General features: G+C 41.4%; 1 protein-coding gene across 1 annotated transcript in view; it reads right to left on the bottom strand.

The window, feature by feature from the left end:
* LOC150057023 (uncharacterized) overlaps window positions 1–26,392 on the bottom strand; it is a 95,427-nt gene that overhangs the window by 60,676 nt on the left and 8,359 nt on the right. The window lies entirely within an intron of this gene.

The following is a 26,392-nucleotide window of genomic DNA, read 5'->3' on the forward strand; positions in this document are numbered from 1 at the left end:
TTTTAGAATGAGCAGATTATATAGTTTCATGCATCCCTTGTGTGTATATTTTCTCCTGTTATTAACATCTTAAACTGATATTTTGCCAGTATTAGTACAGTAATGAACTAATACTGGTGGATTTTTATTAACTTCAAGTTGTGCAAGTCTGTGAATTTAAGGTAATACATAATGACATGTGCACAACATTATAATATTTCACAGAATTTTTTTTTGTCATGGGGCTTGAACTCTGAGCCTGGGTGCTGTCCTTAAGCCCTTCAGCTTAATGCTATTGTTCTACCACTTGAGCCACAGTGCCACTTCTGGTTTGGGGGCTGTTAATTGGAGATAAAAGTCTCATGGGCTTTTGTGCTCAGGCTGACTTTGAACCCCAATCCTCAGACCTCAATCTCCTGAGTAGCTAGAATTACAGGCATGAGCCACTGGCTGGCACCCAATGTCTCCTTCAATTTTTAGGGATAATTGTTTGGGGTATGGGCATAGTAGTGGGCAGTTTTTTTTATTCAGGGCCTGGAACTTCTTTGGGATTTCTGCTGGGATTTGCTCTTATTCTGAAAGATTTACCTTTGTAAGCAACTTAGAGCTTCTCTCTTGTGATTTGTAATATTCTTTCCTTGTTCTACTATGAACTTAGCATTTAACTATAATAATATGTGGAGAGTTATTTCTGGTCATGTCTACTTTTACAGTTTAAATGCCTTCAGTACTTAGATATCCATTTATTTTCCTAGACCGTAATTTTTCAGTTACAATTGCATTAAATACATTTCATATGTCTTTAGTCTGCATTAGTCACTTATCTACATCAAGGTTTAGTCTCTTAATCTTTTTCCCAGAAGTTTTGGGTGTTGTGGTCATTTTTTAAAAAAGATTTCATTAACACTGATTTTTATATCATATTTCAAATGTCATGTTTAACAAACAAGTATTCAAGAAGGGAATCTATATACAATCACTGGCTCATAGATTTTAGAACATAATTAAAATTAAGCTGTGGGTTTGTATGACATAGATACATATTAATCTATATAATAAAAATTATGTCTATAGAGTATATATCCCAGCATAGACTTTTATGTCTATGTAGTTATGTTTGTATCTTTAAGACCATATCCATAACCTTGGGTACCCAAATATTGAGGCATTGCTCTTGTACTATTTAAATCTAATATCCATGTATCAAGGAGACCATGTGCTTTTTGTTCTTTTGGTCTTGATTCACTCTAGTTTCATCTACTTCCCAGTGAATGCCATTATTTTATCTTGTCTGTTGGCTATTAGAATTCCATTGTGTGTGTATATATATATATATATATGTATATATATGGTATATATATATCACATTTTTTTATCCAGTCATCTGTAGTAGGGCATCTGGGTTGTTTCCATTTCTTGGCTGTTGTGAATAATGCGGAGATAAACATGGCTGAGCTGGTGTCCTTATCATATCCTGGGTTATGATGCTCAGGATAGATACCCAGGAGTGGTATGACAGGATCGTATGGAAGGTATATTTTCAGTTTTTTAAGAAACTTCCAAGCTGCCTTCCAGAGTGGCTGAACTAGCTTACATTCCCACCAGCAGTTGCAGTAGAGTTCCTCTTTCTCATTGCCTCCAGCATTTGTTGTTGTCTGAGTTCAGAATATTGACCATTCTAATTGCGGTAAGGTGGTATCTTAGGATTTTTTTTTGGCCAGTCCTGGGCTTGAACTTAGGGCCTGAGCACCATCCTTGGGGTTTCTTAAGGCTAGAGCTCTGCCACTTGAGCCATAGCATCATTTCTGGCTTTTTCTAAGTATATGGTACCAAGGAATCAAACTAGAGTCTTCATGCATTCTAGGCAAGCACTATACCACCAAGGCCAAACTTTTAGTCCCAGGGTTGTTTTTGTTTCCATTTCCTTTATGACCATGAATAATGAGCATTTTCTCATAATTTTTTTTTTGCCATTTTAACCTCTTCTTTTGATAAGTCTCTCTTTAGTTCCCTCGCCCATTTAGTGATTGGTTTGTTGGGTTTGGGGGGAATTAGTTTCTTGAGTTCCCTGTAGACATTGTATATTAAGCATTTGACTGATGTATTATTGGTAAATATCTTTTCCCAGTTGGCTGTCTTTGTACTTTAGTGGCTATGGTTTTATCTGTGCAGAAACTTTTTATTTTTAGGTAGTCCCATTTGGCAAGTCTCTCTCCAATCTGTTGTGACCCTGGGACTCTGTTCAGGAATCTTTTGCCTGTGCCTGTGAGTTCCAGTGTCTCTCCTACTCTATCATGTAGCAGTTTCAGAGTTTCAGGTCTGACATTGAGGTCTTTGGTCCATTTTGAGTTAATGCTTGTGCATGGTTGTGGTCAGTTTTAAAAAAATATATAATCTGAGTGTAATATTTCCTCGACCTTGTCCTCAATCTCCCATATTGTTTCTTTCACTTGGTCTACTCTGTTGATGATATTTTCCATTGAGTTTGGAATTTTTTTTGGCCAGGGAAGGACAGAGGGAATCTAGCATTCTGCCTGCCTGTCTCTGCATTTTCAGATCCTGCCTCTTTGTAAACTATTCTATAAGAGGGAGGAGGCTTGGAGACTGAGTCATTAACTGGACTTGGTCTCTGTGCTCTGGCTCGTAGCAGGGAGGGAGCCCTCGAAGCCATGGACCCTGTCACAGGCTGGGGACTTCTTGTCTTTGCAGTTGTCCTAGGTGATGGGCTCCACACCCTGCCACACACAGTAGGAACAGGGACTACTATGTCATTCCCAGCCCACTTCCCACATATCTGTGCCCAACCTTTGCTCTCCTCTCATGTCTGTCTTCCCATCGAGACTGTAGCAGAGTGTTCTCAGACTCCGCCGTTCACGATTGCTCTTGGTTTTCAAGTTCCCAGACTGTTTCAGTCTCTGAAAATAGGTCTCCTGTCATCTTAGCGTCCAGCTATAGCCCTCCAAAACATGAGGAATGACAAATGGGTTTTCTAGTAGTGGCCTGCCACGTAGGAGGTATCATTATCACACTAAATCCCCACACTGGATTTATGGCTTGCATGAAGTGTGGGCTCCCGGGACTGGGACTTTGATTGTTACCAGAGCTTACCTTGTAGTTGTGGTTTTTGTTTCTCCTCCAGACCAGAGATCAGGGGTTGGCCATTTCCTACTTTCTCTTCATAGTCATTCTGTTCTGTGTTTTGGGCGGTCTTATCACTTATCTTATGATTCCTACCAAGGCTCTTCCCTTTCCATCTTTGGAATGCGCCCTCTTCTTTGTTACCCTGACTTTTCTCATTTACAGAGCTGTACAGAAGAAGCCTCTAATCTACAATCTTAGCCTGGAAGCTTCTTTGAAAAAATATTATGTGTGGCTGGGAGTTTGGCTTGGTGGTGGAGTGCTTGCTTAGCATGCACTAAGACCCAGGTTTGACTCCTCAGTACCACATACATAGAAAAAAGCCAGAAGTGGTGTTGTGGCTCAAGTGGTGGAGCTCTAGCCTTGAGAAAGCCCAAGGACAGTGCTCAGGCCCTGAGTTTAAGACCCAGGACTGGCAAAAAAAAAAAATTATGTGAAGCCAGATGGGGTGGCTCACACCTGTAGTCTTAGCTACTCAGGAGGTGAGGATCATGGTTCAAAGCCAGCCCAGCAGTAAAGAATGTGAGACTCTTATCTCCATGTAACCACTAGAAAACCCAGAAGTGGTGCTATAGCTCAAGGGTTAGGGTGGTAGCCTTGAGCTGAAGAGCTCAGGGACAGCCTCCAGGCCCAGAGTCCAAGTCCCATGACTGACCAAAACCAACACCACCACACCACCAACAACAAAAATATTATGTGGAAGCTGGGCTCTGGTAGCTCATGCCATAATCCTAGCTTCTCTTGGGTGGCTAAAATCCGAGGATCATGGTTCAAAGCTAGCCTGAGAAGAAAAGTATCTCCAATTAAACAAAAAAATTATTGTAAGTAGAACTGTGGCTCAAGTGGTAGAGCATTAGCCTTGAGCACAAAAGTTTAGGAACAATACTCAGGCCCTGAGTTCAAGTCCCAGGAATGGCAATATATTGGAGTGAAAGAAGCAAGGCAAAAAACAAACAAAAAAACAGGGAGTATATGATTATTCTTATGTAAAATATTCAAAAATTGGAGCAACTCTATAAGCAGCTCAGTGGTTGCCTGGGATTCTGGGTAGGATGAAGGGAGATTGAGAGGGAGGAATTACCAAGGGCTTTAGTTTTGGTCATTATCTTAAGATTATATGATGGTTTCTGTGGGTTCTAGAAAGCTATTACCCCTCATGCAGCATGGCAATATGCTGAGCTGAGACCATTTCAGAGTCAAGATTTTTCAGACCTCCATACCCTTCCTGTTCTCATCTCTAGGCACAGATAGGGGCTTCATCTGGTTTACTTTATTTGACAGAGGAAACTTCCTTATAAAGGAATGTAATTAGCTTAAACCTCCCATTCTAGCAATCTCATTAAATAATCTGGAAGAAGTCACCACTGGAGAAGATAAGAAACTAAATGCTGCCAATGCTCAGACATTTCCTCTATTTTTCTGAGAGCAGCTTTGAAAGACTGACTGCTATTTGCATAGCAAGACAATCCTTTTTTTTTTTTTGCTGAACCTTCCTATAGCTTATACACAGCCACCCAGCTTCCAAACAGAATTATCTACAAACTTGTCTAGTCTCTGGGCCCATTCATTTCATACCTCCCCTTCCCCAGTGAATATCTAATGTCTAATCCCCCTTGGTTTTTGGCTAATTGTGGTTGTGTGATTTTCCTCAAGCACGTTATATGAATTTGTAAATCTGTCTATTCCTAGTTAATTTGAGCAAACTTTTAGAAGGAAAAGGGAACGCTTTTCCTTCCCGTATATTTCAAAGACATATCTATAATTTAAAATATCTAATTATATACCTTAATTATACAGTTTAGTCTGGGAGTTTGGCCTAGTGGTAGAGTGCTTACTTAGCATGCATGAAAGACCTGGGTTCAATTCCTCAGTACCACATACAGAGAAAAAGCTGGAAGTGATGCTGTGGCTCAGTGGTAGAGCTCTAGCCTTGAGAAAGTCCAAGGACAGTGCTCAGGCCCTGAGTTCAAGCCCCAGGATTGGCAAAAAATATGAACAGCTTATTAAATATAAACTATTAATGGCTCATTGTAGGGCAAAGGAACTGTTGTAAAAATCTATTCTTGCCAGGTGAGGTCCCTCACATTTGTAATCCTAGCTACTCAGGAGATAGAGCTAGGGCACTAAAGAAAGTGAGACTCTTGTCTCCAATTAACCTCTAGAAAATGGGAAATGGGGCTTTGATTCTATGGGTAGGGTGGTAGCCTGGAGCTGAAGAGCTCAGGGACAGTGCCCAAGCCCAGAGTTCAAGCCCCATGACCCACAGAAACAAACAAACAAACAAGAAACAAAAACCAATTCTTACAATATTACCTGTTATTTTCCTATATGTCTGTCTTCCTATCACCTATCCTACATAAAAAAGCCTTTTATTGCCTTTCCTCTTAAAGCTTTAGTTACACAAGTAATCGATGAAATGAAAATAAAATAAAAATAATGCAACCATCTCTACATGTCTGAAAAACTTTAAAAACACAAAATAGCAAAGTAGACTCCAATTGATCCTCCTACAATTTCATACATTTTTGTCCAGAGTGATAATTGGTTTGACATTTCCAAGGGCAATTTGCCAATAACACTTAAAAGCCTGAAAATGTGTCTAACATTTTGACCCAGTCTATTTTAGGAATTTGCTCTGAGAACTCCCCCTATTTTAGGACATGAGAAAGGCATAGTTACATGGATAACTTTAGTACTGTTCATACTTGCAAAAAACTATGCAAATGACTGTTTAGTGGTGTTCCCTTACTCTCAGTTTTGTTTCTCATAGTTCCAGTAAGTATAAAATCCCAAAGCCAGGCACCAGTGGCTCACACCTGTTACTCTAGCCAATCAGGAATATAAGAAACTCTTATCTTTGATTAGCAAAACATTGGAAGTAGATGTGTAGCTCAAGTGGCAGAGCTCTAGCTTTGAGGAAATTTTAAAACAACAACAACAACAAACCAACAAAGAACAAACCTAACAGCAAAAATCCCTGTGTTCAACCCTAGTCACCCAGTCACTATGTATAGACACACACACACACACACACACACACACACACACACACACTAAAATAAAAACCAAAAATAAAAATTTGTGCCATTCTTTTTATTTTTCAGTGCTAGGACTTGAATTCAGGGCCTGAGCACTGTCCCTGAGCTCTTCTGTTCAAGGATAGTGCTCTACCACTTTTTTGCCACGGTGCCAATTCTGGTTTTTCAGTGGTTAATCGGAAGTAGGAATCTCATAAGGACTTTTCTGTCCTAGGTGGCTTGGAACCATGATCCCCAGATCTCAGCCTCCTCAGTCACTGGTACAGGCTCTTGAACATTTTTTTTTTGTTTTACCAGTTCTGGGGCTTGAACTCAGGGCCTGGGCAGTGTCCTTGAGAACATCCCCATTCTTTTTGCTCCTTGTACTTTCTCAGGTCTAGCATTCCACCCTTGAGCCCCAGCACCACTTTTAGCTTTTTCTGTGCATGAGATACCAAGGAATTGAACCCAAGGCTTCGTGCATTCCCAACAAGCACTCTACCACTAGGTCATGCTTCAGCCCTTTATCACCATTCTTAATGCTAGTGAAATCTTGTGCTTTCTATTCTATCCTGCCTAGGGAATAAGTTAAGACATCCCATCGCCCAGTATATCCCTGTTGTATAAGCTATCCACGTATTCGTCACATCATAGCTGCCTTCAGCATAAGTTCACTGTCCCAATATTGTGATCCTTATGTCCGGCAGTCCTTACTTTAATAACGGCCCCAGGTACTAGAGCAGAGATGTTGAGAATTCAGACATGCCAAAGAGGAGCCATATTGTCTCTTCTTTAGTAAAAATATAACAGATTTTGACTTAACAAGAAAAGAAAACCTAGTAGGTAGAAGTTGCTAAGATTTATAGTAAGTTATCATTCTTAATCTCTTACTATACTCAAATTGATAAATTATCAAAGATATGTAAATGTTGTGATGGTTTATCTTAATGGCCAACTTGATGGGATGGAAAAAAGCCTAGGAGCTATGTAAAACACATCTCTGACTATTTCTGGAGACCTCACCAGAGAGGATTAGCTAAGAGGTGGGAGGGAGGTATGTGGATGACAACATTCTACAAGCTGAAGACCTAGATGGAATAAAAGGAGAAAAGGGTGAAGGAGGTAGGCATTCTGTCCCTGCTTCCTGGCCTCCATGAGGTGAGCTGCTTTGCCCTCCCAAGCCTTCTCTACTATAATGGATGGGGACCTTTGAAATGGCCAGGCAAAACAATCTTTTTCTCCCTTAAGTTGTTTTGTTAGGTTATGTTATCAGTGACAAGGAACTAACTGAAAGTATACGTATAAAAAAATCATACTGTGTGTAGAGTTTAATGCTACCTGGTTGTAAACATCCACTGGGATCCTAGAACATATCTCCTGCAAGGTAAGGAGCTGACTACTCTGTGTTGGGATTAAGATTGGCTCGTTGGGCCGTGGCAGTTCAGCCTGTAAGCCTAGCTTCTTAGGAGGCTGATATCTGAGGACTGAAGTACAAAGCCAGCCCAGGAAAACAGGAGACTCTTAGCTGCAATTAACCATCAAAAAGCTGCAACTTGAATTGTAGTTCAAGTATTAAAGTGCCAGCCTTGAGCAAAAGAGCCAAATGTGAATATGAGACGCTGAGTTCAAACTTTGGTACTGGTGCCCGCTTGTACACACATACACACATACACACACACACACACACACACACACAATTGGCTAGTATACATGCACAGAATCGAGTGCGAGTCAAAACCTATGACATGAGACAGAAGCAGGATTGGTGGAAAGAACAGCCATGCACATCCTGTAGAGGTCTGATTTACCCAAAGGGCTCACGCTGAAAGGACTCGGCTTTCAGATCCATCTTCTCCAGGCACTGACTGTGCCCAAAATTTCAGGTCTCTATCCTTCTGCAGCTAAGCTAACTCTGAGGGAATCCAGTGGAAGAATAACTGCTGATAACACATATTCTTTTTTTTTTTTTTTGCCAGTCCTGGGCTTGAGCTCAGGGCCTGAGCACTGTCCTTGGACTTTCTCAAGGCTAGAGCTCTACCACTTGAGCCTCAGCACCACTTCCGGCTTTTTTCTATGTATGTGGTACCGAGGAATCGAACCCGGGTCTTCGTGCATGCCAGGCAAGCACTTTAACCACTAGGCCAAACTCCCGGCCCACATATTCTTCTTACTCCTTCACTCTCTTCTGCTTCTATTGTGTATGGACTTTCAGAGTTGGTCTTTTGATGACGTGTATGCTGGTGACCATTTTTGTAGAGTTCTCTGGAAGGGAAAATGTTATTGAGATTTAATGAAGGAAAGAGAGTGAGTAAATAAAATAAATGCTGGAGACAACTCCATGCTTGGGAATGGAATGTGAGGTCTGGAAGTTGATGGACAGTAAGAAGGGAAACCCTGGGAGTGTCCTTCCTTCCCACACATGCCACACCAGATGGGCCATTCAAGTGAAGAGCGGGCTTTTCTCTCTGGGTTAGAAGCTATTGAATCAGCTTCCTGTGCTTTCACCAGTCCATCTGGATATGGCTAGATGCCCAGGCTGTGAAAGTGTGTGTGTGTGTGTGTGTGTACACATTCATGCACCAGAGAGTATGTGGATGTGGATGTGGGAGGGGTGTTTAATACCAGGATGGCAGGCAGAGGCCAACAGGGTTTCCTGTCTGCCTGGGAAGGGGGACTCAGCCAGTAGATGGAACACAAAGCCCATCTAGAAAGGAGGAGCATTAGTATAAACAGGGATATCAGAATTCTGAGTCAGGAAGCAAAGGCTAGAACTACTACAGAGAAGAGCTGCTAATTACGGAAGGAGACATTGGGCAAACTGCCAGTTCTGTTCAGATCTCAATTAGATTCTCAATGGGTCATATGCAAAGCAGAGGTTTGGGGAGAGAGATACGGGGTGGGGGAGAGAGAGGGAGAGAGAGGGAGAGAGAGAGAGAGAGAGAGAGAGAGAGAGAGAGAGAGAGAGAGAGAGAGAGAGAGAGAGAGAGAGGGAGGGAGGGAGAAAAACACCTCTTATAAAGATTACAAATGTTTGCAAGAATGTAGATCATGATATCTTTCATTTTGTTGGTCAGATTGTAACAGGAAGTAATTTGACATTATCTTGTAGAGTTGAACATTTGGCCTCTTGCATTGCAGCAGAACCATGAATATATCCCAGGGAAGCTTTTGCCTAATACCCAGTAAATAATGTTTTGTGAGGTTTGTCATACACAGTAAGAGCAGAAGGCTATAAACAACCCAAGTGCCAAGTGTCCATAAACTGATGAATAGATAAATAAAATGTGAGTGATTCTTTGACAATAAACTGAAGTACCAGTCCGCCCTATAGCATGTGAACCTTGGAGATATTATACTGAGTGAAAGAAATGAGCAGAAAAGGCCATGTATAATATAATTCAATTCCATGAAATATCCAGAAGAGATGAATCTATAGAAATGAAATAGGTTAATGGTTGCTTGGAGCAGAAGGGTTTATTGCAAATGGTGATATGAGGTTTCTTCTTGCAGTGATATGTCTTCCCCAGTCCACTATTGTGATGATCATTTAAGCCTGTGAATACAATCTAAACCTTTGCACACTTTAAAGAGGTGACTAATATGCAGCATGTGAATTATACCTCGATAGAGCTGCTTATAAACAAAAACAAAATGTCCAAGAACAGGAGAACAAATGCACAAACAGTGCTATACTTACATAATAGGATATTATATAGTAATGAAAATGAAAGTTATGTGAATCAACATGGATGAATGTTAGTAACATTATATATCATTGTTGGGATCATCCCATGGAAAAAGCATCTACAAAATAGATTAACATCCAGAAACAAGGACATACTAAACCCACTAGCACAATGATGTTCGCTACAGCACAATTTACCATAGCAAAGATACGGAACCAATCCAGATTCCCCTCAGAAGATTATTGGATCAACAAGATGTGGTATTGATACACAATGGAATTCTATACTGCCATCAGAAAGAACAACATTGGCCCATTTGTAAGGAAATGGAAAGTCTTGGGAAAAAATCATATTAATTGAAGTAAGCCAGACCCAAAGGAACATAGGCTCAATGGTTTCCCTCATTTGTAATAATTAGTACACACCAAGGACTCTCCTAGCAGAGGATTACAATAGCTCAAAACCTAGATACATAAGGCCATACAGGATGAGGCTAAATGAAAGGACCTCCAGGATATGGAAATAAGAGCTATATAATGTGTGATTGTTGTTTTTAATGTACTATGTTATTTCTCATCTCTTTTGTTGTCCCTTGGTTATTCTCATATTGTTACAGTATCTTACCTTGTAATTGGGTATATTATATGTAGGTTTATTTGTTTATTTGAAATGGAAGGGGGGAAACAAGATGAGGGTAGGGGGTCGGGGGAGGGAAATGGGGACAAAAATATGAGAAGGAATATCAATGTGTGTGAAGTAATGCACCATCTATCTGGCAAATATAACTATAACTCCTCTATTAATTGTAATAAAAATATAAGAAAGATTACTATGTTAATGTAGGTATGTTTGCTGTTGTATTAAACTCATGAATGGACCAGAATTGACCATTTCTGAAAGGGTGAAAGCATATCACTAGTGTAATAAAAAGCAACTAAAATGTAAAAAAAAAATGTCAGATTAAACAAAACACATACATGGCCTCCATATGCAAAGCTCACCATTTGCTCCTGAACGATACCCCTCCAGCCCAATAGGCAATATATTGTTTGTATAAATAAATTGATGTTTGATAAACAGCAACCAGAGGAAACTCAACAGGAGAACAGATAAATATATATATGGAAAGCAAAAATGGTACCTCTGGGGTGGGAGGGGGTGTCACTAGAAGGGGTCCAGAAAAGGAGCAACCATAGTGTAGTTTGAATGACAGATTTGATTAATTAAATTCTTTGCTTCCAAACCATCAAATCATCATTATTAGTAATAATAGTAGTAATATGGACAAGAAACTATGCTAACTATGATCTATGTAGTATCTACTTTTAATCTATGTAGGGTTTAATTTTCACAAGAATTTTATGACAGGAATGATAGCTATTTCCATGTTAGAACTAAGGAGGTTTAGGGCTCAGCGTAGTGACACATGCCTTAACCCTAGGACTTACATGATAGTCTCAGCCCCAGGCCCTTAATCTATTTCAGTATACATTTAGCAGGAACGGAAGACTTTTTGTACAATACTTTAATAAACAGGCATTAACAGTCACCAAAGGCACAGTCATTGGGCATTATGACTTTCATTTATTCCTATGTCCAGAAAGTAGCATGTGCTGTGAGAGGAAAGAGATACTGGCGACAGACAGAGAAGCCAGATCTTTAAAGATACTGACACATCACATCACAATCGCAGAGTGTAAGTAGACCCAGTATATTACCATTATACTGGCCCATTCTCAACACAAAGTAAGTCCTTATGAGAGAAAGAAAAGTTTTGGTTCAGGGACCAGTAGGTAACCTAGTAAAATGAGGGCTTTGGGTACAGGAAGACCTAGGTCCCATCCAAGTACTTCAGGAAGTGGGGAAAGGAGGGGGGGAGAGGGAAAAACGAAGAGAAAGAGAGAGAGAGAGAGAGAGAGAGAGAGAGAGAGAGAGAGAGAGAGAGAGAGAGAGAGAGAGAGAGAAAGAGAGAGAGAGAGAGAGAGAGAGAGAAGAAGAAGAAGAAGAAGAAGAAGAAGAAGAAGAAGAAGAAGAAGAAGAAGAGGAAGAAGAAAGGAGAAAGGAAAGAGAAGGGAGGAGAGGAAAGGATGGGGAAAGGAAGGGAGGGAGAGAGAGAAGGCAGGAGAGAGGAAAGAGGGAAGGAGGGAAGGAAGAAAGGAAGGAAGACCAAGTAGAGGACCTGTATTACATATTACACCCTGTGAAATGACAGAGCTTGGGGCAAGAGAGTAAGGGACATGGCCACCCCTCATCAGGAGCCTGCAGTGGCTTCACCATCACTATACTGGGCTGCATGTGTGAGGCAATGTCCTCATGCAATCCATGTTAGCCCTTCATACCATCTCTGCAATACTTGACTTTTTCTGTACATTTCTGTCTCTATATTGCCATTCTGGAAAATGTCTCTCTGGTGGAGCTAAATGTAATGGTCTCCATGGCTAAGGAAGGGACTCTCATAATTAGATGTGCAATTAATTATCAGCATCATGGATTCCTTCCTACAAAGCAACAGCAATGCCAAAGGGCTTGTTAATTAGCTTGTTTTTTATGAGCAGATACAAGCACTGGAGAGCAGCCCTTGGGGCTCCTCCTGTCTGTCTAGAATCTGGAGGCTGAACTGAGCTTGTGGCCTCAGAAGGCCAAGTCCTGCCAGCCAAAGGCCTGCCAGGATAGGGGAGCGTCCATATGTGAAGGCTTGGAGATGAAGAGGGTTTGGTCTTGGGGAGACAGATGCTACTCTCCTTGCCTAATTATCCATCTTGGAAGGGGAGATGGTAGCCTCCATTCTGGGAGGAACTGAACTCTTCCCCTCACCCTCAGCACACACAGGAGCACCTACCACCAGCCCCAGCTGTCCTGTGAGTGGTACTAGAAAGAAGACTAGGGGTTTGGGGGAAAGGAACAGAAGGAGAAAAAAATAGATGTTTCTGAAAAAAAAATTCAGGCTCTAGTCATTTTCTTCCCTCTCTGGATTTGTTATATATTCAAAGCTGGCACACATATTTTCCCCAATTAGGCAGGATTCTTTGGCGAGTCAAAAGGAGACTCTTCAAAGACACATTCGGTGCTCGAGCTTGTATCTGCTTCCTACAGATACCCCCAAAGGAGGTGCCTCTCGTGGTGGACCTGGTTTGCCTCAGGCATGGCTTTGGAGGGCAGCAGGTGGCTGAAAGGGGATGGATTTGATGCTAGAAATAGTCTTCTCTTTCAGTCATTTGTTTGCATTCATTCCAGTCCCTCCCCAAAGATCCCACTCAAGCTGAGTGCTTGTATGCCTGTTCAAAGTAAATGTCCAGTATTACTTAATTAGCACGAGCTAACTTGAAATAAAATACTTACACGATGCCATTTTTACCTTTTTTTTTTAAAGCAAAACAGTCATTGTATTCTGCTCCAACAGTAGCTTTTGTTGGTGGGGTTATTTATTTTTGTGCTGGGGATAGAATTACCTCTTGAACCATATTTCTAATGCCCTTTGCTTTCCCTCTGTTTTCAGATACAGACCTGTACTCACTTTGCTACCCATGAACAAAGATCTTCTTACCTGTGCCTCCTGAGTAGCTGTGATTACAGACATGCACCCCCATACCTGGCCTGTTAAGATGGGGTTCTCACTAACATTTTTGCCTTGGCTAGCCTTGAACCTAGATTATCCTATCTCTGCTTCCTGAGTAACGGGGACTACACACATGAATTGGCTCATGTAGCCAGGGCCCAGTGTCTTCAGTGGAGCACTCCTTGTGCCTTGGATCATTTGCTGAAATGTTGGTAGAGCAGAGGAAATCTCTTCCTTGGTTGGGGCAGAGTAGGAAAGCAGGTCACAGTAGAAAAGACCACACAGGTCCTTGTCTGTTTCTGCTTACTTCACCAGGCTTGGTTCCTGGAGGCAGAGTTACTGAGTCAAAGGATTGGTTGTGAATTAAAAAAAGAAGAAAAAAAAAAAGCTTTTTTTGCTTTCTCTGCCTCTCTGCCTGTCTCTGCCTCTCCGAATTTCTATCCCTGCCTTGCTCTTTGTCTCTCTGTCTCTGCCTGTTTCTCTGTATCCCTTTACCTGTCTTTTGTTCCTCTAGGGATTGTTTGAAGCACGGGCCATTTCTCTTTCCATTTTCGTTGTTATCGGCTATGTGGTTTTCAGAATTCCATTTTTGAAAGCTGCCTTTTGGGAAGCTGTGTTGGAATACTGACCATCTCTCACCCCAAACCTAGAGACCTGAGCCAAGGAGGCCTGCTGTGCAGAAGGGAGTCGCCTCTGAGTTTCTCTTCACTACCTGGCTTGTCTCATATAGGAAGGTGAGAGACTGGGGTGGAAGTGCAGCCTGGCCTTGCAGTGTAAAGAAATGCCCCCTCACCTTAGCTATTGTTTGAGATCCTGGCTCTGTCCTGAGTCCTGAGTGCTTCCCACTGGCTTCCTGCTCAGAAACAGTGAGGAAAAAGAAACTTGGCTGGGCTTCCATGGGGCTTCCTTGAACAGTGGCAAACCCAAGGCCCATGCAGCCTGAAGCACTCACCGGGGCCTTCCTCTCTCCTGACACTTTGCCCTAAGACACACATGCATGTGTGTGCATGCACACATGTGCACATATACACACACCTTCCTACAGGAAACCATTACCCTTGATGTTCACTGCGGGTGGCTTTGGTGTTTAGAAGCCCCTAAGGCTTTTCACACTTCTCTGCTAACTTTGATCATACCTCAGACCCTGCCTTAGCAGTATTGCCTAGCAATGGCCTTTGGAGATAGGATCAATACTCCTGGTGAGTCTTTTTCCCAGTATGCTATGCTGTGTGTGTGTGTGTGTGTGTGTGTGTGTGTGTGTGTGTGTGTGTATGTGTGTGTGCATATGTGCATGTGCACACCAGTACAAGAGTTGTAAACTCAGAACCTGGACTCTGTCCTTCATCTTTTTTTTTTTTAATGTTCAAGGCTAGCACTCTACCATTTGAGCCATAGCTTCACTTCTGGCTTTTTGGTGGTTAGGTGGAAATAAGAGTCGCACAGACTTCCTTACCTAAGCTGACTTTAAACCATGATCCTCAGATCTTAGCTTCCTGAGTAACTAGAGAGTTATGAGCCACCAGAGGCTAGCCCCATCGAGCCTTAACAAGCTATCATTTTACTAATCTGTGTAATCACTTGATTAATGTGCCATCTAATGTTCTCATTCAATAGGAAGTTTGGAGGGATCCCATTCACTGGGATGCAGGGGTGGGTAGAGTGGAAGTGATTGTGTCTTCCCTGGAGTGTAGAGTCCACTGAGAAATAAACAGAAATATAACTTCAATACACAGCAAATGCCTTAAAGGAAATAAGCAGGCCCATGGCATGGACTTCTGGAGGACTTCAGCACACAGAGTGATGGCTAAAATCGCCCTAAAGGCGGGGAGAGGGAGGACTTGCTCCTGGCAGGAACCCAGAGGAAGAAGTGGGCATGAGGAAGGCAGGACACTTGCATGTTGGGGAGACTTAGATGGTTGCTGGGCATGAAGGGAGGACAATAGATAGAAAGGACAGGTGGAGGATCCGAGGTAGGAGCGTGACATGGTGCTGAGTCCGTGTGCTGATGCGCAGGAAAATGACAACTGGAACTGGTGGGGAGGGGTCAAATTTGTTTTGAACTCTGGGCTCTACCAATAGTACTAGACAATGGATGAAATGAGTATTGCAGATTAGAGAGCTTGAATTTAAGAAGAGAAATCTGGGCTACGCAGGAAATTGGGTGGATGGAAAGAGGGTTTTTTTTGTGTGTGTGTGTGTGTGTGTGTGTTTTTTAAAGCCAGTGGAATAATTAAAGTTGATTTTCTTGAATTCCTTTTTGTCTATCAATTCTATTTGTCTGCCAATATCTATCTGTATCTACTTATCCATGTGTCTGTCTGTCTGTCTGTCTGTGTATGCAAGTATCTATCTATCTATCTATCTATCTATCTATCTATCTATCTATCTATCTATTTATCATCTACCTACTTGTCTGTTTCTGTCTCTGCCTCTCTCAATGGTAGATGTTAGAACATGTTAGGGACTGTAGGCATGACTCAGGAGTGGGGGAGAGAGAGAGAGATAGAGAGAGACAGACAGACAGACAGACGGACAGACAGACAGAGACAGAGAGACAGAGAGAGAGACAGAGAGACAGAAGAGAGAGAGAGAGAGAGAGAGAGAGAGAGAGAGAGAGAGAGAGAGAGAGAGAGAGAGAGAGAGAGTGTGCATTGGACACAGTATTCACAGAGGCATCAGATGAAGTTAAGTCCTTGAAAAGAAAAAAGCAGGCTGAGATCCAGAAGAGAAATAAACAGGAAAGACTTACAGAAATCTATTTAAACCTTTTTTAAAGCATTTATTGTATTTTATTTTCTTATTATCAGGGTAATGTAGAGAGGTGTTACATCTACATTTGCCATGTAGTAGGTGCATTACTTCTCACACATTGATGCCTCTTCTCATGTTTTTGTCCCCATCTTCCTCCCGCACCCCTCCCAGTCATCTTGTTTCCCCCCTTCCCTTTCCTATTTCAAATAAACAAATAAACGTATATCCATTATCTAAACTCTTCATTCTTATAGATGTGTTTTTAAACTATTCTGTGCCATTATAATTGCTCAAATATAGAGAAAGAATAGTATAACTAAACCACATACCCATCACTTAGCTTCAACACATGCCCATTTCCTCTATGATTTCCACCCATTTTATCCACTCCAGCTCATCATCATCATCATCATCATCATCATCATCGTGGTTGCTGTCATCAGCATCAGAATCTGGCTAGGCTGCAGACTGCACTCGGGGTCTGTGCACTAAGCACCCAGTGTACCACTGAGCTACTTCTTCAGCCACAGCCTTGGATTACTTTAAAGCAAGTCTAACATGCTATAACTTTTCATTCACAAATACTTTAGTATGTATCCCTTAAAATGAAGGCTTATAAAAATTACACCAAGCTGGGTGCTGGTGACTCACGTCTAGAATCTTAACTACTCAGGAGGCTGAGATCAAAGGGCTGCACTTCGAAGCCAGCTTGCACAGGGAAGTTCAGGAGGCTCTTATTTCTACTTAACCAGCAAAAATCTGGGCTGTAGGCATGGCTCAAGTGACAGTGTAAGCTATCTATGAACAAGACAAGTGAGAGTTTGAGGCCCTGAGTTCAAGTCCCAGCATTTGCAAAATAAAAATATACCCAAACTATGTCACATTTAAAATTTAGCCCCCTTTTTTTTTGGTTATGTGCCAGTGGTTTGTGCTTTTAATCCTAGCTACTCAGGAGGCTGAGATCTGCAGATCACAGTTGAAAGCTAGCCTGGGGAGGAAAATTTATGAAACTCCTATCTCCAATTAACTGCCAAAAATCCAGAAGTGCAGCTGTGGTTCAAGTGGTAGAGCACCAGCCTTGAGCAAAAAGCTAAAGGTCAGTGCCCAGGCCCTGAGTTGAAGCCCTAGCCCCAGCTTACACACAAAAATCACTCATTTAATGACGTGATCATGAGCCTTGTCAGTGCATGAATGCTTTTAGTTATGGAGGACTTGTTCACAGCAAGCCACAAAACATTGTTCCTCACATCTCATATCAATTCTGGTTGAAAAAAAAGTTTGTTTTCCTTTTATGAATGTGGGGGATTGAAGAAATGAGCTTCATTTTTTTCTTTTTCTTTTTTTTTAATAAGCAAGTTCTTCTTTCTCTTCTTCCTGTAACATTTGTGGGAGTCGTCCTCTGGAATTTCTCACATTCTATATGAGCAAGGTATCGCTTCTCACTGCTTCTCACTGATACATCCCCTACCTACTGGCTTGTATCTTTCCACCAAGGGCTTACTCAGATTTAAATCTGATTTTTTTCCCCCTAATGCAAAGCAGGAAGAAACAGGAATAGCTAGGTAATGCTCAGTCCTTCCTATTGCATAGTAACAAGAGATATGGTGGCTATCCTGTGTCTTGAGATGTTAATGTCCATCTCAGGGGTTTAGTAAGACAGTACAGGTTCAAGATCTCCCATACAATTCGGCACCTATCATTTGCATCAATGAAAAATGCTGTATGGTAGGTATTCTCATCAAAACAAAACAAGTATCTAAAATAACATGTATGCCAATTCGCTTGATTTGGCCCATTCATCATTGAGCGATTTTATGATAATGACATGTGGTACAAGCTAGATAAATGCAATCCTATTTGTCAGCTCCAGCAATACAAAGTAATAAACTGATGAGTCTCGGGGGATTACAGAGAGTGAGGGGTAGGGAGTGATACATCAGTGGCATTGGTGGCAGTTAGGTAAGAATCACAAGTTCTGGGAGTGAACTATCTCAAGATGTTCCCAGAAAGGAACTTGTACATTTTCCCCAGAAAGAAGAAATAGATAAGCGGAAGAATTGATTGCACAACTCTATTGGAAACTCCCTGATACTTCATTAATACAGGTGATTTTTACGTATTTTTTTTGTCCATCAGTTAAAAAGAAGTAACTTTTAAAAAACATTAAATTTTATTGTCAGGGTAATATATAGAAGGGTTATAGTTACATTCACAAAGGTAGTGAGTACATTACTTCTTGAACATTGTTACCCCTTCCCGTGTTTTTCTCCCACTTTCCTTCCATGGTTTCCCTCATTTGTAACAATTAGTATGCATCTAGGATTTTCCTAGCAGAGGAACACAATAGCACAAGAGCTATGTGCATATGAGGTTAAGTGAAATGATCTCCAGGCTAGGAAAACAAGGGATTTATCCTTGTGGTGGTTGTTCTTAATGTAGTATGTGAATTTATTTCTTTACTCTTTTTTTCCTGTTGTTTTCTTTTCCCTCTCTTAGCGTTTATCCCCTGTTGTTGTATCTGACTTTGGCACCCCTGGTGTACTGTATATACATTTATTTGTTAATCTGAATCAGGTTAGGGAAGGGGAAAATGAAAGGACAAAACTAACCAGTGTAACAGCAATAGTCACAGGAAAATATGTTGGAAATGAACTTTAAAACTTGGGAGGGGGAGGGGGAAGAAGTAACTTTTAAAAAGACTGATCACAGTTCAGTTTCTTTGCGTGCTCCACTCACCATAAAGTTTCCCATCAGCTCTCTGCTTAATGGTTTGAGCAGTTACTGACGCAGGTTTCTCAGAGCTATCACCTCATTGGGAATCACAAGATGAAGCAATTATCATCCTATCGTGCTGTGGTGGGTTGGGATCAGTTCCCCAAATTTGTATGTTAAAGCCCTAGCCAACAGTGCTCAAAACAGGACCTTAGCCAGGGGTTGATGACTCATGGCTATAACCTTAGCTATCCAGGAAGCTGAGATCTGAGGATCACAGCTCGAAGCCAGCCATGGAAGAAAAGTCTGTGGGACTCCTGAGCTCTAATTAGACACTAAAAACAAACAAACAAACAACAACAAAAAAAACATAGAAGTGATGTTATGGCTCAAGTGGTAGAGTACCAGCCTTGAACATAAAAGGTTGAGGACAGTTCAGGCTTATTTGCTCAAGCCCCAACACCTGCACACACGCATGCACACATGAGCACACACACACACACACGGAAGAAAAAATAAAGGGGCCAGGAGTGTTACTTAGTGGTAAAGTGCTTGTCTAGCATGTGTAAAGCCCTGGGTTCAATTCCTTTGTACCACATACACAGAAAAAGCTGGAAGTGGTGCTATGGCCCAAGGGTAGAGTGCTAGACTTGAGAAAGCTCAAGGACAGTGCTCAGGTCCTGAGTTCAATCCCCAGGACTGGCAAAAAAAAAAGAGAGAAAAGAAAAGAAAAAAAAGGAAGAAAGGAAGAAAGAAGAAAGGGAGAAAGAAGGGCAAAAAGAACTTTTAAAAAGTCATTGAAGTACTCAGATGACATGATCTTATACTTGAACGACACGATAAATTCCACTCCCAAACTCTTAGAACTAATAAACCACTTTGACAAAGTGGCAGGATATAAAATCAACCTGCAAAAGTCAGTAGCTTTTCTGTATGCCAACAATTCACAAACAGAAGGAGAAATCAAGAAAATGATCCCATTTGCAATAACCCCCAAAGAATAAAATATTTAGGAATTAACCTAACAAAGGATGTAAATGAATTATTTAATGAAAACTATAAAAGCCTAACGAAAGAAATCAAAGAGAACACCAGAAAATGAAAAGACATCCCATGCTCATGGATACGAAAAATCAACATTGTGACAATGGCCATACTGCCAAAATTGATATGCAATTTCAATGCAATCCCCATCAAAATCCCAAGGACAGTCTTTACTGAAATAGAAGATACAATCCAAAGGTTCATATGGAACAACAAAAGACCTAGAATAGCCAAAACAATTCTAGGCAAAAAGAGCAATGCAGGTGGTATTACAATACCAGACTTCCAACTCTAGTATAGAAACATAATAACAAACAGCAAGATATTGGCACAAAAATAGACCAGAAGATCAATGGAACAGAATAGAAGATCCAGAAATGAAACCACATACTCCTTAGTCAACTTATATTGGACAAAGGAGCCAGACATATACAGTAAAATAAACACAGCCTCTTCATTATTGGTGCTGGGAAAACTGGACAGCGACATGCAGAAAACTAAAAATTGACCCCAGCCTGAACATTAACGCAAAATAGTCATGAAACTCTGAAATTGCTACACAACAGAGTAGAAGAGACACTGGAATTCATAGGCACAGACAGAAACTCCTTGAACAGAGTCCCAGGGTCACAACAGATTGGAGACTCAACAAATGGGACTACCTAAAAATAAAAAGTTTATGGCCTGGAGTTTGGCCTAGTGGTAGAGTGCTTGCCTAGCATGCATGAAGACCCAGGTTCAATTCCTCAGTACCACATACACAGAAAAAAAAGCCAGAAATGGCACTGAGCCTCTAGTGGTAGAGCTCTAGCCTTGAGAAAGTCCAAGAACAGTGCTCATGCCCTAAGCTCAAGCCTAGGACTAGCAAAAATACAAAATTAAAAAAAATAAAAATAAAAAGTTTCTGCATAAAGGCATAGCTTCAAAAGTAGAACTATAGCCAACCAACTGGGAAAAAATATTTATCAACAATACATCAGGCAAAGGCTTAATATCCAATATCTACAGGGAACTCAAGAAACTAATCCCCTCTACACCCAACAATCACTAAATGGGCAAGGGAAGTAAATACAGACTTATCAGGGGAAGAGGTAAAAATGGCAAAGAAACATATGAGAAAATGCTCCTCATCCATGGTCATAAAGGAAATGTAAATAAAAACAACCCTATGATATCACCTTACCCCAATCAGAATGGCCAATATTCTGAACTCAGACAACAACAAATGCTGGCAGGGATGTGGGGAAAGAGGAACCCTACTGCACTGCTGGTGTGAATGTAAACTAGTTCAGCCATTCTGGAAGGCAGTTTGGAGGTTTCTCAAAAAACTAAAAATAGACCTTCCCTACAATCCCACCATACCACTCCTGGGCATCTACCCTGAGGATCATAACCCAGGATATGATAAGGACACCTACTCAGCCATGTTTATTGCTGCACTATTCACAATAGCCAAGAGATGGAAACAACCCAGAAGTCCTACTGCAGATGAATGGATACAAAAAATGTGAGATATATATATATATATATACATACATACATACATACATACATACATACATACATACAATGGAATTCTACATAGCCAACTGACATGAGCAAATAATGGCATTCCCTGGGAAGTGAATGAAACTAGAGCAAATCAAATTGAGTGAGCTAAGTCAAGGCCAAAAAAGAAAAGGCACGTGGTCTCCTTGATATGTGGACATTAGACTTAAACAGTAGAGGAGCCATGACTCTATACTTGGGTACCCAAAGTCATCGACATGAAGTTGGAGATATAATTATAACTATATAGACATATAAGTCTATCATGGGATATATATTCTATAGACATGTTTGATATATAGATTCATATATATCTATGACACACAAAGACTCAGCTTAATTTTAATTTTGTTGTTAAATTTATGTGCCAGGGACTGCATATAGAGATTTCATTCTTGAATACTTGTTTTTTGAACTCGACATTTGAAATATGATGTAAAAAAATCAGTGTTAATAAAATTTTTAAGCCATCCTCTTCCCGTGCGCTGTGGCATCACATGAAGTGTGGGATACCGGCCACAGGGAGGACAGAGGAGCTGGCTGTGAGCCTGGGGAGTTAGAGGGCTGCAGACCCAGAAGTGAAGGGGAAGGGGATGGCATGTGGGGGCAGAATCAATCATTACCAGATGAGTCGAGGCGGGTGGGGAATGCGGATCTACAGTCTTTGTTTTGTGGTCTCTGGCCTGTAAACCACCGCATCAGGGGCCATCCAAGGTGGGCCTGCCTGGCCAGCTCCCCCTACCCCTCGTCCCACCTCTTGTCTTGTAGGTTCAGACATGGCCAAGTCCAAGAATCACACTATGCACAACCAGTCCCGGAAATGGCACAGAAATGCCATCAAGAAACCCAGACCACAAAGATGAGTGTCTGAAGGGAGTGGATCCCAAGTCCCTGAGCAACATGTGTTTTGCTAAGAAGCACAATAAGAAGGACTTTAAGATGCAGAACAACAATGCCAAGGCCATGAGCACAGGGCCGAGGCCATCAAGACCTTGGAGAAGCCCAAAGTGGTGAGCAACAAACACAAGTAGCAGGCCACACACAAGCTCCAGCCACTCTCCAGCATCAACCCCCCCCCTCCCCGCCACCAAGCTGGGGAAGCACATCAGTGCCTACATCGCCAAGAACTGCAGGATCGCTAGGCCCAAGGCCAGGGCCCAGGCCCTGCCTAAGGACAAGGCTAAGGCGCAAGCCAAGGCCCAGGCTCCAGCAGCCACTCCAGCTCAGGCCCAGGCTGCAGCCCCTAAGAGTGCCCAGGCTCCAGCTTCTAAGGGTGGCCCCTGTGAAGGCCCCACAAGGAAGCCCTCTGTCTGCCAGCGAGGAAAGGACTGCTGTGGCTCCCTGGCCATCATCCTCAGGGGGCCAGTGCCTGGTGTCATTTCTAACAATAAACCTGAGGCAGCAAAATAAATAAAAATTTTAATTTAAAAAAAACCAGAAAAAAGGTCATTGAAGTCATTTCTGAGTGGTCAAGCTACATAAATGTATGCACATTTATTGATTTGTTTTTATTTTTGCTCTGTGTTGTAGGAAAAGTTTTCTTTTTAATTAAATTTTGTCATAAAACATTCCATTGTCTCGTAAGTCAAACTCATAAAATGAGATGTGTTCAGGTAAGCTACCTTATGTTTCCTGTTACCTTGCACCCTCCCTCATACCTGAAGAATCATTTTTATTGGTTTTTGTGTGTTGTTCTATTAAAGTTTTAACCTAAATGGAGTCTGTACCATTTTCTCCTGTTCTTAGGTGCAAGACAGCATCACGTACATGGTTCTCAACTTGGTTTTGTGCACATAATATGTCCTAGAGGTGCTTCTCTAATAGATGCGTGCTGCCCCTCCCTCCCTTTTGAGCATAACTTAGCAGTCAGTGCAACTCAGATGAATTAGGGTTTTATAATTGATCCACTGCAATAGACAGTTGTGTTGGTTTTCAAGTCTTTGGCCAAAAATTAGGCTAGGCTCATAGTCCCCAGAGCCATGATAAATGCCCTAACTTTGGAATTGCCAAAAGTAAAATAATAAATATCCTGGTGTATATTTTATTATGTTTTCACCAACCTCCCTGGGGTCTTTTCCTGCAATGAGATTGTTCCATCCAAGAGTTAAATGCTTATGTCATTTGGCTCAAGACTGCCAAAATCCTACTCATAAGGTGGAAGCTTATTGCCGGCCTTCCCACCAGCAAGAAGAGAATTCTCACTCATTATTCCACAACAACTCATTATTCCTCAGCAGAGTGAAAGTCAGGCTTCTAGAAGGTTACTAATAGGACTGGTTAAATGACATTTTTATTCAATTCTCTTTTACAAATGATCATATTTATTTCACTAAAGGAAGAAAAGAGGGAGGAGAAGGGAGAAGTATAGAGATGGGTGTATATTTAGGGTGTGCCTCTCTAGACCTTGTAAGGGTAAAACAGTGGGTACTCTACATAGAGCAGACAATTGCTAGTGCGTAATGAACACAAACGAACGAATGAATGGTGGATTTCCCCTTCTACCTATTCCATAATTATTTCCACTATCCATTCCTTGGCCTTCACTTCTTTCTTTGCCTCTTTTTAAACTCATAAGGACAAAAGAGCCTGGAAGTTTAAATCATATCGAGAGAGCCTGCTGAATTCTGTGTCCAAGGAGTCATAATGAGTTGCTCCTGTGGAAGTGAGGGGTGGGGAGGGGGACAAGACAATAATGCTGCTTCACACTGATTGGTTGAGCTGAGAAGTCTAGCACTGTCTAGTCTTCTTGACCCAGTAATGATGAATGGCTTGACTTCAGCATTCCTCTGCATCCACAGGTTCCACACTCCCAGAACTGACAAACTCATCAAGAATACAGGTCCCTGTAGTTTCCTGCTCCTCGTGCAGCAGGGTATAGCCATTTGGGAGATTAGAAGCTCCCCATCACACAGGACGGCTTCTTGAACACAGAGTGAACCATGGCCTCTTTAACACATAAAATAGCTTCTTTGTGAAATCACACACATTATTAAAAGGAAAAACACTTGGGAGGATTTATTTACAATGTCAAAATGTGATATGGTTCAAATACTTAAAAGATCATTTTTTCTTCAGATTTGTTTTTGAGCCAGTACTGAACTTAGAGCTTTAAACTCCAAAACTATGAGGCAAAGTGAACCTTTCCCTCTTTGTAAGTTGGGTATTTTGTTACAGTAATAGAAAAATGATTAGCACATTCTGTGGCCATACTACACTTAGAGCATGGTCTGTGGCATATCTTCATTACTTCCTCAAATTTTTGTAGTTTTACCCTACTTCATATCAGACAGGATTTAAGGTTATTACCTATCAGGGCTTTATCGAATCAATTTGGTGGAATAAAGGCATGCATAAATGACTGTGTAACTTCCATTCTTTTCAGTCACATCCAGATCTCTTCCTTGTGATAAGCCCCAATAATAATATTAGTAATAAGAGGATGGGTCTAGACAGAGAACAGGAGGCTCTTGGGTCCTTGGAATGGAGTATTGGGGAGTGGATAACTCATAGTAGAATTGTGTTTTCTCTCTGGTACTTATTTTTTTGTCATAAACTAAGCTGTCTATATCTTTTCACGAGAACTACATCTCTCTCTGCCAACCTACCTAGACATAGGTAGGTTGGTAGGTAGGTAGGTAGGTAGGTAGATAGACAGACAGAGAGACAGAAATTTATAATATAACATGGATATATAGACACATATACATATATACACATAGCATATACCTACATACTATACCATAAATCTGTATATATATTTATACAGTAATACTAAACCATTGATTGTGAGTGTATCTCTTGGTCTGGATCTCACTCTGTCTTCTAATGCACTGGCCCTAACTCCAAATCTATATTGTGTGCAAGTTTATTTTTTTTAAGTCTTTATTTTAAATCTTTACTGAGAGAAGGCAGCCCATGACAGGCATATCCCACCTTTCCGAGTGCCTACGTGAGTGCCTCCAGATCTCATGTACTAGTCTCTGGCCACTTGGATTGTGGTTCTCTCTTTTTCTTTCCTCCTAAAGGATATCATGAGAATGCTGTCAAACATCCCTCCCTTTTCTCCTGCTTTGTCTGCCAATCCCTGCATCTGAGTCGTTCTGCACCACTGAGCTGTGGAGCTGGAAACGCACAATTAGCTGTTGTTTTACACCTCAGTACATCTCGAAAGAAACAGGCAGAGAGAAGACCCTCAAGAGAACAGTTGTTCCTCAGTATTCACCTAGTTTTCATATAAAATGACATATCTAGCATCTGCAGAGAACCTCCTGCATCCTCTGTATACTTTATTTTATTTATTTAGCCAGTTCTGGGGGTTGAACTCAGGGCCTAAGCACTGTCCTTTGGTTTTTTCTCAAGGCTAGCACTCTGCCACTTGAGCCACAGCACCATTTCTGGCTTTTTCTATGTATGTGGTACCAAGAAATCGAACCGGGTCTTCATGCATGCTAGGCAAGTGCTCTACCACTAGGCCAAACTCCTGGCCCACTCTGTATACTTTAAATAATTGCCTAGTGATGTATATTTAACACAATGGAAACACAAAGCCAGTTGTTGATGTATTGTTCAAGAGATACTGACCAAAACAAACAAACAAACAAAGAAGCAAAAAACCCATTACATGTTCAGGGCAGATGCAATTATTTAACAAATAATTTTCATCTGAGGTTAGTTAAATCCACAGATGTAGAATCCACAGATGAGAAGTGATTGAAATGAGTTCTCCCCAAAATACTCCTATGCACAGTCACACTTTCAGGCCACAACTGCCCAACAACTGTGTGGTGTGTGTGTGTGTGTGTGTGTGTGGTGTGTGTGTGTGGGGGGGGGGTGTGTGTGTGTGGTGTGTGTGTGTGTGTGTGTGTGTGTGTGTGTGTGTGTTTGAATATTCAGGGCCTTAATTATTTTTGTTGGCTTTTCTACTCGAAGCTGGAACTCTACCACTTCAACTACACTCCCCT

Source organism: Megascapheus bottae, chromosome 11, assembly GCF_031878675.1.
Source record: "Megascapheus bottae isolate mThoBot1 chromosome 11, mThoBot2.hap1, whole genome shotgun sequence".
NCBI lineage: Eukaryota > Metazoa > Chordata > Mammalia > Rodentia > Geomyidae > Megascapheus > Megascapheus bottae.